This window comes from Dendrobates tinctorius, unplaced genomic scaffold, assembly GCF_039654945.1.
Source record: "Dendrobates tinctorius isolate UK_male_01 unplaced genomic scaffold, ASM3965494v1 ptg000083l, whole genome shotgun sequence".
NCBI lineage: Eukaryota > Metazoa > Chordata > Amphibia > Anura > Dendrobatidae > Dendrobates > Dendrobates tinctorius.
Window position 1 is genome coordinate 32192114 of NW_027361751.1, and position 13318 is coordinate 32205431.

Genomic DNA, 13318 nt, shown 5'->3' on the forward strand with positions numbered 1-13318 from the left:
CTGCTAAAAAACATTTTGTTAGTTGCTGCCCACTGCTTCAGTTTATTTATATCTTTTTGAATCCTCTCTCTCTCTTCTCTAGTATTAGCTATCCCTCCTAGCTTTGTGTCATCAGCAAATTTAATCAGTTTACCCTTAATTCCTTCATCTAAATCGTTGATAAAGATGTTGAACAATACAGGACCCAGGACAGAGCCCTGTGGTACCCCACTTGAGACATTCTTCCAACTGGATGTGCAGCCATTTATGACCACTCTTTGGGTCCGATCACTAAGCCAGTTATGAATCCACCTAACAGTTGCCTTTCCGCTCCATACTTAGCCATTTTTTCAATAAGAATTGTGTGAGCTACTTTTTCAAATGCTTTGCTGAAGTCAAGATATACTATATCTACAGCATTTGCCTGATCCACCCAATCAGTGATTCTGTCATAGAAGGAAATTAAGTTAGTCTGACATGACTTATTAGTTACAAATCCATGCTGACTCTGTTTAATCACTTCATTCTTATCCAGGTACTTACATACATGTTGCTTAAAATTTGTTCAAAGATCTTTCCTGTTATAGAAGTCAGACTCACCGGCCTATAGTTGCCTGGGTCCACCTTCTTCCCCTTTTTGAAGACAGGAACAACATTTGCTCTTCTCCGACTTCTCCTGTTCTCCAAGAATTTTCAAAGATTATGGAGAGGGGTTCAAAAATTTCTTCTGCTATCTCCTTCAGTACTCTGGGGTGTAATTCATCTGGATCTGGGGACTTAAATTCATTTAGGCTAGCTAAGTGTTTTCTCACTATCTTACTGTTTATAGATATCCTGGATTCTTCTATTTCCTTAATAGGACAGTGAAGAACAGTTGATGTTACATTTGCTTTCTGAGAGAAAACAGATGTAAAATAGGAATTTAAAAGTTCGGCCTTCTCAACATCCTGTCTTACCATTTCATCATTTTCATCCTGTAAAAATCCTATAGCATCTTTGACTTTTCTTTTACTTTTGACATATCCCCAAAATCCTTTATTATTGCTTTTGATGTCTCTTGCAAGCCTCAATTCATTGTCCGCTTTAGATAACCTGATTTGTGCCCTGCAAGTTCTGCAGACAGCATTATATTCTTCTTTACAAAATGGAAAGAGGGAGTCATATCTAAACATTTCTTTCTTCCTTTTTAGCATGTGCTTAAGCTCTGTGTTCATCCATCCTGGTGTCCTTAAAAGCTTCCTATTCTTCCCTCTTTTCGAAAATTGTTAACAATTGTGCTTTGAGAATTTCATTTTTCAAGATTTCCCATCCTTCCTGGACATTTTTGTCCTTAAAGATATCCAGCCATTGCATCTCTCCAGTTGTCTTTCTGAATCCCTTAAAATCTGTCTTTCTGAAATCTAACCTTGACGTCTGAGTTTTCACAGGTCTTCCTCCTCTAGTTATCCAAAATTCCAAAATTCTAAAATAGCATGGTTGCTACCTCCTAGGGTCCCAGCCACTTTTACCTCCTCAACCATTTCCTCCTTGTTTATAAGGCTTAGATCCAAGGTAGCAGTTCCCCTTGTTTCAGCAAGAGAGGATAAGAATTTCCTTGACCTGTTAGTTTTGCCTGAGAGAAATTCCCAACAAATGTCTAGATAGTTGGAATCTCCCATGACAACTTTATGTGTGCACATTGCGGTTAGCCAATCGGGGCACAGGAAACGCCCACAATACCTGGCGCAATGGCTTGTGTCATTGACTCCTGAAATCACATGTCCTTCTCCATATAAATAGCAGACATCTTGTTTTAGCGCCATTTTGACACTGATACAGTGCAGAGAGGCTACTGCTGACACTGGCACTGTTATCAGCAAGATTTTAGCTAGCTAGTTAGGCGGTTGTATATCATTCAGTGTAGATAGATGGTGTCCAGTGTGGCTGCAAAATTTACCTTCCGGAATTTTTGTTTGTTTGGGCCATTACTGAGGTCCACAGAGAAACCCAGCAGGGCACGTGTCCTACAAGTGTGTTGTACACTGCTTCTGTAGTGATCCATGCACAAGTATAGCATTGTAAATAATATTTTTTCAATAGATATATGTGAAAGAGCCTGCTGTATCCCACATTTTAGCTAGTTAGCTAGGTGTTTGTATATCACTCAGATAGTGTAGCCAGCTACTGTACAGTGTGGCTGTTAAATTTACCTTCCAGCATTTTTTTTTCATTTTTGGACATTACTAAGGTCCACAAGGAAAGCCAACAGGGCACGTGTTGTGCACTTCTTCTATAGTGCTCCATGCACGAGTATAGCGCTCTAATTCACATGTAGCTAGTAAAAAAATATTAAAAAGCCTACTGTATCCCACCTTGTCATTTAGTGCTTTGGTGATATAAAACTGCCTGCAGACCTAAGGCACTTTAAAAAAAAGTTATAATTTTTTCTGTTGCTAAATGAGAAACAGCCTGCTGTATCCCACATTGTCATTTTTTGGCAGTGATATGCACCTGTCTGCAGACCTAAGGCACATTAAAAAAATTATAATTTTTCAATTGCAAAAAGTTAGGCAACCCGCCGTATCACAATTTGTCATTTGGATGGGATGAAATTAAGTTGTAGAGGCCTGATCCATAGGCCACAAAAAATTATTCGGGTTACTAACAGCATACAGTAAGGGACCTGTCTTTAAAATAGTTTGTAGCATCTATTGTGTTATAGAGGCCTGATCCATAGGCCACAAAAAAATTCTTCTCTTACTAACAGCATACAGTAAGGGACCTGTCTTTAAAATAGTTTGTAGCATCTATTGTGCTATAGAGGCGTGATCCATAGGCCACAAAACAATTCTTCTGTTCCTAGTGTCATACAGTAGAGGATCTGACTTTAAAATTGTTTGCAGCATAATTTCTTTGTCATGCAGGCCTCATCCACACTTAAACAAATCTTTTTTCTGTGATTAAAGGGCCTGTCACACTAAGCGATATCGCTAGCAATATCGCTATAACTTGTGACGTTTTAGCAAATTCCTCATCTGAGGAGGAAGACGAGGAGGTTACGTTGCGCCTTACGTCACAGACACGTGGTGATGCAGCCACAACGAGCGATTTATCCTCAGCCAAAACTGTGCCTCTGACCAGCAGCATCCGCCGGTCTTCAGCTCGCAGGGGTGGCAAGGGTTGCCTATCCTGGGCCTTTTTTGACACCGCAAAGGATGAACCAACTCATGTAATCTGCCAACTTTGCAGAAAACCTGAGTCAAGGTAAAAAGTGCAATAATTTGACTACTACATGTATGAACCTTCACATGCGCAGTCAACATGCTATACTGTTGTAATTCCTCTGTGAAAAAATGCGGACCTCAACAGCCATCAGCCGCCCCATCAATAGCATCTGCTGCTTCTTCCTCCTCCTCTGTTACCGTGCCAACTATTGAGATGCAGGTCTTTGACCGCAGAACCTCGGGTTGTTTACCCACTCCAGTCATGCTGACTGAGAGGCCGCCTTCAGCTGTAACGGAAGCGGACATGCCTACTGTTTTTGACCGATTTCAGAGAAAGGGCACACCACAAGTTTCTCAATCCACAGTAACATCTCCAAATGCACCTTTCTTATAGTCCAGCAGTTTGTCCGGTTCACTGCACTCTGCCCTCTCTCAGCACTGCAGTCAGCCCACGGTTCTGCAGTTGTGGTCACGTAAAAAATTGTTTCCTCCTACGCATGACAAAGCTAAGAGGTTGAACTCCACTATCTTCAATTTGTTGGCCTCGGAAATGCTGCCTTTCTGCCTGGTAGATACAGACGGTTTCTGAAAGCTGATGGCCATTGCAGTCCCCCAGTACCAATTACTCAGTTGCCATTACATTTCTAAGAAAGCTGTGCCTGCGCTTCAACAGGATGTTGCAGACAACATCACCCATTCCTTGACAAAATCTCTGTCTGCAAGGATGCATTTCACCACAGACACTTGGACGAGTAAGCAAGGCCAAAGGCATTACATCTCACTGACTGGGCACTGGGTGACTCTGATGGCTGTGGGGACAGGCGCTGATCCACAAGTCTTGGAATCCCAGAGGCTTGCAGGACAAACCTCCACATTTAAAACTTCTTCCACTGCTTCTGCCTCCACCTGCGCTCTCAATCTCTGTCTTTACCAGACACGCGTTCCAACACTGCAGAGTGAACCCCCACCAACTTCGTACTGCGCAGCCAGGGCTCACTGCAATCAGGCAGTCTTAAAATTGATATGCCTTGGAGATTGCAGTCATACAGCTGAAGAGTTGTGGACAGCTCTCCAGGCTGAGTTTGACCAATGGCTGTCACAGATTAACTTGCATCCAGGGAAAGCTGTGTACGATAATGGTGCAAACATTGTGGCGGCACTATGGTGTGGCAACCTCACACGTGCCCAGCGGTGTACCATCAATAGTAGCAGACCATGCAGCTGCTATGGGGCCCGGACAGGTGAGGGGGCCCGGATGGGTGAGGGGGCCCGCGATGGCCACTGTGGTTTGGCAGCTGTGCTGTGCTGACACAGTACTATCTCCTTTAATTAAAAGTAAGTGCCGGCCGCTGTATACCCCCTGGCCCCTTGAAGCTCCCCTTTCCTTGTTTCTTGGTCAGCAGTTGGCTGAAGTCTCTGGCTGGATTTGCATAAGAACGCCACACCTCCTGGCAGCCAGAGAGCAGCACATGAGCATTGCAGAAAGCAGAAAACATTCATGAGCCTCTCTCACTCAGGGAGAGGGACACACACAAGACGGTGACTCGGTGAGCCCGGCTGGGGGTGGGTTTTTTTTTGTTAAATGTGTCCCCTCACTGTGCTGGCAGCCTGGCACTTTACATTTACAATGGCCATGGCTGCATTTTGCACCTTAGGTAGGGGGGCCCGGCTGCACGCACTGTGGGGGGTGGAGGGGGCCCTGCATGCACTGCAGGTGTGTGTGTGTGTGTGTGTGTGTGTGTGTGTATATATATATATATATATATATATATATATATATATATATTATTATACACACCACTGATCCACCGATGATTTATTCTGCCTTGCTAAATGTCTGTGATATATATTGACAATCAATCAGCTACTTGATGGCCAATAGCTGATAGCCCATTTTGGCATTTCTTATGCTCACAGGATGATCAGTATAGATTGTTTTGTATGCATAGATTATTATTGTTCTCAGCAGCACATACTGGTTACAAAGAAGGATGTGTTACTGAGACTAGCTATAAAATTAGTTGTTTGACCTATAACATGCATGCCTGGAGTTAAGAGCACCTGTTGATTTTTCTTTTTTTTTTTGGGGGGGACCCATGATTTCTATGTACGCCCCTGCATGTGCCTTGCGTGGCTTAAGTCCTCCACCTGATGGTGCAGTATTTTCTCAACCACTATCCTGGCCTGAGTGAGCTGCTCCAGAAAGCCGGTAAGCTGTGTGCTCATTTCCGCCAGTCGCACCCCTCTGGTTATTGACTTGCATTGATACAGAGGTCTTTGTCCATGCCAGTTAACAGGTTGATATGCGATGTGCTGACACAGTAGAATTCCACTCTGCACATGTTGCAGCGACTGCGGCAGCAGCAACGAGCCCTGACACAGTATGTCATGTCCTATAGCATGGGACAACACAGTACGGACGTGGTGCATATCACGTTTACAGAGTGGGAACAGATTAAGGACCACTGCACCCTTCTGCACAGTTTCAAAATGGCTACTAAGATGGTTAGAACTGACGACGCCATCATAAGCATCACTATTCTGGTCATCTATATGCTGGAGCAGACTTTGAATATCCCACAGGAGTAGATGGTGGTACCAGAAGAAGAGGAGGATGCAGAAGGGATAACATTGTTTCTAAGTTCAAGACTGTCGTAGCACAGGCGGGTGCCAAGGGAGGATGGATTACTGAGATTGAGGGGGGCTGGTGATAAACTGTTATCGAAGGTACAAGATCCGAGGAACAAATGGAGGAGGAAGAGGTGATGGGTGAGCAACTGTCAGATGATGAGGATAATCCTCCCCTCTCTGTTGTTCATGGTTGGCGGGAGGGCATGGAGGAAATGAGCCTCATTGTTACCCAGCCACCAACACAGCATGGGCATGGACCTCATGGTGGAGTCCGACATATGAGTGCCTTCTTGCTGCACTATCTGCAACATGATCCCCGTATAGTTATGATTAGGAATAATGCTGACCACTGGGTTGCCACTTTGCTAGATCCACGTTATTAAACCAAATTTTGCCAGATGCTTCCCGCCCTAGAAAGGGACCCACGAATGCTGGAGTATCGAAACACGCTTTTAAACAACCTTAAGAGAGCTTGTCCTGAAGACAGCAATGAAGCACACAATTCGCATCACAGCTGTAGACCTCCAACCTCTGGCACGTCAATTGATCAACGCCAAAACATTAGCAGCAGTGGTGGAAGTGGAAGAAGCAATTTCTGTGAGTTCTTAGACAGTTTTTTTTAGACCAACTCGTGCACCAGCACAACAGAGTCCTAATCTTACATGAGGTGAACAAATAAGAGGATGGTGCAGGGGTGTCTAGAACAAAATATCAATACCATCAGGGAGGGTTTGGATCCTTTCACATTTTAGTCTTCCAAAATTGATGAGTGACCTGAGCTCACCTCACATGCCTTGGCAGCCAGCGTTCTCTCAGAACGTGTCTTCAGCACTGCTGGTGTTGTCCTGACGGATAAGCGCAGTAGGTTGTCCCCCGAAAGTGTAGACCGCCTAACTTTCATTAAGATGAACAAGTCATGGATCTCCAAGGACTTTGGTACCCCAGTCGCAGACTGTACAGACTAGGTGATATTGCATTTTTTAGTGTGATGCATTAATGTCTCGTAACTGTACTCTGTGATATTTTTAGTGTGGCTTTTGTGCCTGCTGTGGCTGCTGCTGCTGCTGGTGTTAACACAAATTTGTGGAAATGTTAACAGTCATGGTTGGTCTACATATGCTGGGTTAGCTGTAGTGGAAGACGTCTCGGTCCCTATTGTACTATTTCTATTCTCGTGACAGTTATTCCACTTTGGTGGTGTCAGACCCTCATTTCTTTAAATGTGAACACTCCTTGTTCGGTGTCCATTGGCTGTATTGGGTGTAGTGGAAGAACTGTTGGTCCCTATTATACTATTTCTACTGTGGTGAAATTGATGCCACTTTCGTGGTGTCTGCCAATATATTTTGGAAATATGAACACTACTTGTTGGGTGTCCATCTGCTGTATTGGGTGTAGTGGAAGAACTATCGGTCCCTATTATACTATTTCTACTGTGGTGAAATTGATGCCACTTCTATGGTGTAAGACCCTCATTTCTTTAAATGTGAACACTCCTTGTTGGGTGTCCTTCTGCTGCATTGGGTGTAATGGAAGAACTGTCAGTCCCTATTATACTATTTCTACTGTGATGAAATTGATGCCACTTTGGTGGTGTCTGCCAATAATTTTTGGAAATGTAAACATTCCTGGTTGGGTGTCCATCTGCTGTATTGGGTGTAGTGGAAGAACTGTTGGTCCCTATTATACTATTTCTACTGTGGTGAAATTGATGCCACTTTCGTGGTGTCTGCCAATATATTTTGGAAATATGAACACTACTTGTTTGGTGTCCATCTGCTGTATTGGGTGTAGTGGAAGAACTATCGGTCCCTATTATACTATTTCTACTGTGGTGAAATTGATGCCACTTCTATGGTGTAAGACCCTCATTTCTTTAAATGTGAACACTCCTTGTTGGGTGTCCTTCTGCTGCATTGGGTGTAATGGAAGAACTGTCAGTCCCTATTATACTATTTCTACTGTGATGAAATTGATGCCACTTTGGTGGTGTCTGCCAATAATTTTTGGAAATGTGAACATTCCTGGTTGGGTGTCCATCTGCTGTATTGGGTGTAGTGAAAGTCCTGTCTGTCCCTATTATAATATTTCTGCTGTGGTGAAATTGATGCCACTTTTGTGGTGTCTGCTAGTAATTTTTGGAAATGTGAACACTCCTGGTTGGGTCTCCTTCATGCGTGTTGCCTGTAGCAGTAGGCCTCCGAGACAGTCTGGCCTCCACTTCCTTGGACTCAACCACCCTTGTTACTATCCTTAAATTTTTCTGACAATGGTATTCTACAAAACTGATATTTGTGCCACCTGAGTGTGGCTCAGCATGAAAGCAGGTAGAGGTGTTGCCTGTGGTATCAGGGCTCCCAGCAAAGTGGGCCTACACCGATCCCTCACCCACCTCATCTTACTGTGACGTTCAATTGAAAGCTGTAAATGCTGTCCCAGACCCCGATACCTCATGCCTGGCTGATTGCTGCAGTTCCATGCTGCAATTTGTATTGTTAGTGAATTGAGGCCACTTTCCTGGTGTCTGTCCCTCATTTGATGTGTTTTGGCAGCATTTGGCGAATTAAGGTGTTCTGCATGCGTTTGTTTTTTCCACCAATTGACGTGAATAGCGTTTTTGGTAATATTCGGCTAATATTCGACAAATTATTCATCGAATATTGCAAATTTGGCGATCGTAATCTGAACCGAACATTTAAATATTCGCTCATCTCTACTAATTACCAGACTGTTCTTCCCAATGATGATCTCTGCTGGCTCAGGCAGTGACTCTCCTGCTTACTTTTGACCTCTCGTTGCCAAAGCAGCTCTTTCTCTTCCAGTCTGCTCTGTCAGTGGGGCGGCACTGCAGATGTCAGGCTGATTGATAGCTGGCTGTCTTGCCCAGCTTAAATCTGTGTTTGCTCATAATGGTCACAGTCCTTTCCTGCCAGCGTTTCTGCTGCTTCATTTGACCTCACGTCAACATAGCAGTTCTTCTTCTTCCTGTCTGCTCTGCTGACGTCGCTGGTGAAGTCATACTGATTTCATACTGCAGTTAGACATGGTCAGTGACGCTCCATCATCAGAGCGGAAGAGAAGAAGCTGCTTTGCCAAAGACATATCAGCAAAAGCTGCAGAATTATTGGCAGAAGCGGTTTGTGACCACACTGAGCTGTCAGTGATCATTGTCAGACAGAATAGGGAGGTAATTAGCAACTACATGCAAGTAAGTTAGCCTCATAGGAAAAAATAAGCAAAGTCCCAGACAACCCCTTTGAACATATTTATGCAGTTTGGTGCAGGGGCATGCCGTGCCGTCTGTGTTTTTATTGACAGCTCAGCCATCCATTCTGAGACAGGGAGGTCCTGAGCTACCATCAGGTGTTCCCTGTTCCTAATGATTACTCATCTACGTAACTGGGCTGGCAGTTTCAGATAGCTGTCAGTTGTAGCTTAAGATTAGTGTGGTTTGTTTCTCTGTGCTTTGTGCTTTTCTTGTAGATCTATTGCTGCCAGTCATTGGACCTTGTTCTGACCACCTGTTTGCCTAGCCCCTTTGCTCTGATCCACTATCTTCCTGGTATTCTGACCATAGACTGTTACCTGACTACACCTTTTCCCTCAGTTTACGATGTACTCTTCCGGCTCTTCACCTTGGACTCATTAATTACTTTGACTTATGGCTTGTCTGTGAGAAGTGACTAAACGTCACAATTGGTAACGGGAAACGTGTCATGTTGTGCACTACAAAATAGAGAACCATAGCTCAAAACACGTCACTGAATCATTGCTTTTATAAGCTTGAAACTTGGGAAGTTGAGAGGTTTTATTCGAAGGACAGGAGAGTGTTAGATATATTGTATAATGCTCTTATCACTGGACACAGTGTTTTCTGTGCACCAGGGATAAAAACTTCAGCCATATGGTAATAAAGCACATAGGGAACAAAGGTGAGCTGGCACTTTAACATTTACTCTGCACAAGAGAGACAGATCTGTAGAACACTCTAAATTTAAAGGAACACTAAACCCATAAATAAATGTTTAAATAAAACAAGAAATAGTTATCCTCACAGTTTATTCTTCTGTAGCAATTTTTTGATCATGACCTAGAAACAGTCAGAAAGCCTGCAATGAACACAGTGGTTAGTCACCTACACTTCCGGTCTAGTACTCACAGTCTCCATGACAACCATACCGGCGCCAACACCCTTCTGGTGACAGGCTTCCGGTACAGTGATGCGCCAATATTTAAATCTCCCTACCACCCACCAGCACCTTGTCAGCAACAGGAGCAAGGCACCTAGTCAGCAACAGGAGCAAGGCACTGGATCACTGCCACAATCTCCAATTACAGGTACAAGAGCTGTGCCCCACGCCATCTTCAGAATATGCTATGATTGTCATGCTCTCTAACTATCCTTATTTATACCAACAGCACATAATACCTATCCCATAGAATTGACGACTATACAGGTACTCTGCTCCATTGCTTAATTATCCACACCATGATATTTTGTAATGTTATAGCTCTAACTTCCCCTCTCTCTACAGCAATCTACTTGCACTCTCTCAAACTGGGGACTACCTCTGCTTAACCCATAGTTGTATTTCTCTCAAGCAAACAAACGAGCGCAGTATGTCATTCTATCTGTCCTTAAGTTCATACCTGAAGGTCGGCCTCAACTGCCACCTAAATACGTCCTCTTTAGCTACAGATTCTTACACGGATATACTTTGATAAAAACCTCCTTACAAACTCCTCCTCTCTTGAAAGGCTGCAGTGCAGCTAATCAACAAGCTTTAATGCTGTCGACACTTGATTTGCCGGCGCACCATGTGACCCAGCCTGACAGTGTAAAAGAAATAATTTTAAAAAACGATGTGCGGCCCCACCTAGTTTTATAACCAGCCAAGAGAAAGCAGACAGTTGTGAGCTGGTCTTATTATGCTGGGGAGGGTCCGATATCCATGGACCTTAGCAGCCTATTAGTATCAGCCCCTTCTCAGCATAATAAGAACATCTCACAGCGGTCTGCTTTCCCTTGGCTGGTTATTAAAAATAAGGGGGGCTCCACATAATTTTTTTCATTTATTTACAAATAAGTACAGTAAAATACACACGCAAAGCAATTCTCCACTCCTCTACTTGGACTTCCGACTCCTGGTTTAAGAGTATTAATATTTTTTTCCTCTGTTATTTTAAGACATTTTCCTATCCACATTTGTTTACAGGGCAATTGTTCAACTTTTACCCCCATTTTGCTTCCTTTTGCAACCCCCTAGCCCTTACTATGACTATTTTACAGCAGCAAAGTTCAGGTCTCTATTGACTTATATGGTGTTTGGAGTCAGAGTCAAGTTCGGGTACCAGAATTGAACTTTGGACTCAAGTTTGGCCGAACCCAAATTTCCATGGGTCCTCTCATCCCTAATAATAGGTTCATGTAAAATTGGACACAACACATTTATATTTACTTACATTTTAAAACCAAACAGATTTAATAAGAAGGTTGGTTTATTCCTACAATGATTTCAGTCTCGAAGATAAGGATGAAATTCTTAATTAATTTACATTACTTTCAAGTCAAGAGACTCTCTATACTTCTTTCCAAAGGGCCTAAAATGCTATAAAACAGACACAAACATTTAAACAACTGATCAATGAGAAGTCAAGTGACAATAGATAATGTGCCTGGCTTGAAGTCTACACAGAGAATTGATTGCTGATCACAATAAAGAAAAATCCATTCTGCTTCTGCAGCCAGATAACCTGTTACTAATCCTGCCCACCATGCGGCTTTCAAGTATTGAGTTGTGCAACGCTCTCGACAAATCATTGTGTAGCCTTATCAATGTCTCTGATGGGGGAACCATCATTGTCAATCTCACACATGACACAGGCACATCAGCACAAGACACTTGTTTAACTTTATCAAAACCAAAGAAATGAGCTGGAGCATAAGCTGGTATATGTGCAGTGTGTAGGAGATCATTCACTCTGTGGCCATTTCACAGAAAAAAAAGTAGGAGAAAAGCAAAATATGTATCGAAAATGGAAAAATTGAGGTGTTCCAGTAAATCCACTCTCCTAAAGCCAAATTACTCACTCCTTCTTAGCCCCAAGGTGTTCTCACACACAGTTACATGGTCATTTATGGCATTGAGGCAGAGGGGAGAACCCAGTTAAAAGGATGACCCATCAGTTGTATAGGTAATCAATATAAAATCAATGGGAACCCGACACACCTACCAATTAGCGGAAAACTGCTCCAGTAGTGGCACAACTAAGTGAGGTACAGATGGAATACAGCAAACCCATATTAACGTAGTGGCTGCAGACGGGTAGTGTGCTTTATCTCCCGTTGAATTGAATGTACTGCAGTACTCGGCATTGGCCATTAACCTCTTGTTGACATGTTAAGTTATATATCGGCTCCCTACCTTTTCTAGCAGATGGTGGCTGATTTAATCTCTGCTCCGCCAGCAGCTGTTAACCTATTAAATGTTGCTGTCAATCTCCACGGCAGGGTTGCATGTCATTCCACCCCCCCATCGGTGCGCTCATGATGTGATCGTGGGGCTCTAATGGTTGCTATTTCAGCCAGAGTTATGCTGAAGACCTCGATGTCTATCATTATGATATGCCTGTGAAAGCCAGCCCTTGACTCGTACTCATAGTAGATTGTGATTTTCGCTATACTTAGAGCAAGCCATCAGATGATTGCAGATGCAAGTTCCGTAATGGAACTAATAACTACAATAAAGAGTGAAAAAACAAAACTTTTTAAAAACCTGAAAAAATAAAACCCCACAAGATCAAATCCCCCCTATTGCCCCAATAGAAATTAAAATAAATAAAAAGATCACATATTTAGTATGGATGAGTTCTTAAAAGTCCAATCTATAGAAATATAAAATACATTAATGAGATCACTAAACTAAAGTAAATGACAAGGAAAAAGTAAAAATGCCAGAATTATATTTTTTCTGGACACCACAACATTGCAATAAAAGACAATAATTAGAGGCAATCAAAACATTGTGTCCAAACCGAACACTTAGGGTCCTGTTACACTAAATGACGCACCAGCGATCCCGACAACAATACGACCTGGTCAGGATCGCTGGTGCGTCGCTACATGATCGCTGGTGAACTCTCAAACAGGCAGACTCACCAGCGATCAGGACCAGTGAGGACGCTGGTAACCAGGATAAATAGCGGGTAACTAAGCGCGTGCGTCCCTTAGTTACCCGCTGTGTACCCTAGATACCAGCGTGCTCGCGCTGGGAGCTGGTATCCAAGGTAAACAGCGGGTAGCTAAGCACATGCTTAGTTACCAGCTGTTTACCTTGGATACCAGCTCCCAGCATCTGCTTACAGCGCTGGGAGCTCGCTGATTGTTGCTCTCCCTCTGCCACATGCAGCGATGCATGCTGGCCAGCGGGAGACCAACGATCAATAAATGGCCCAGGACGTTCCTGCACGATCAGCGATACCCGGCGGGGGGGCGGTCGCAGATG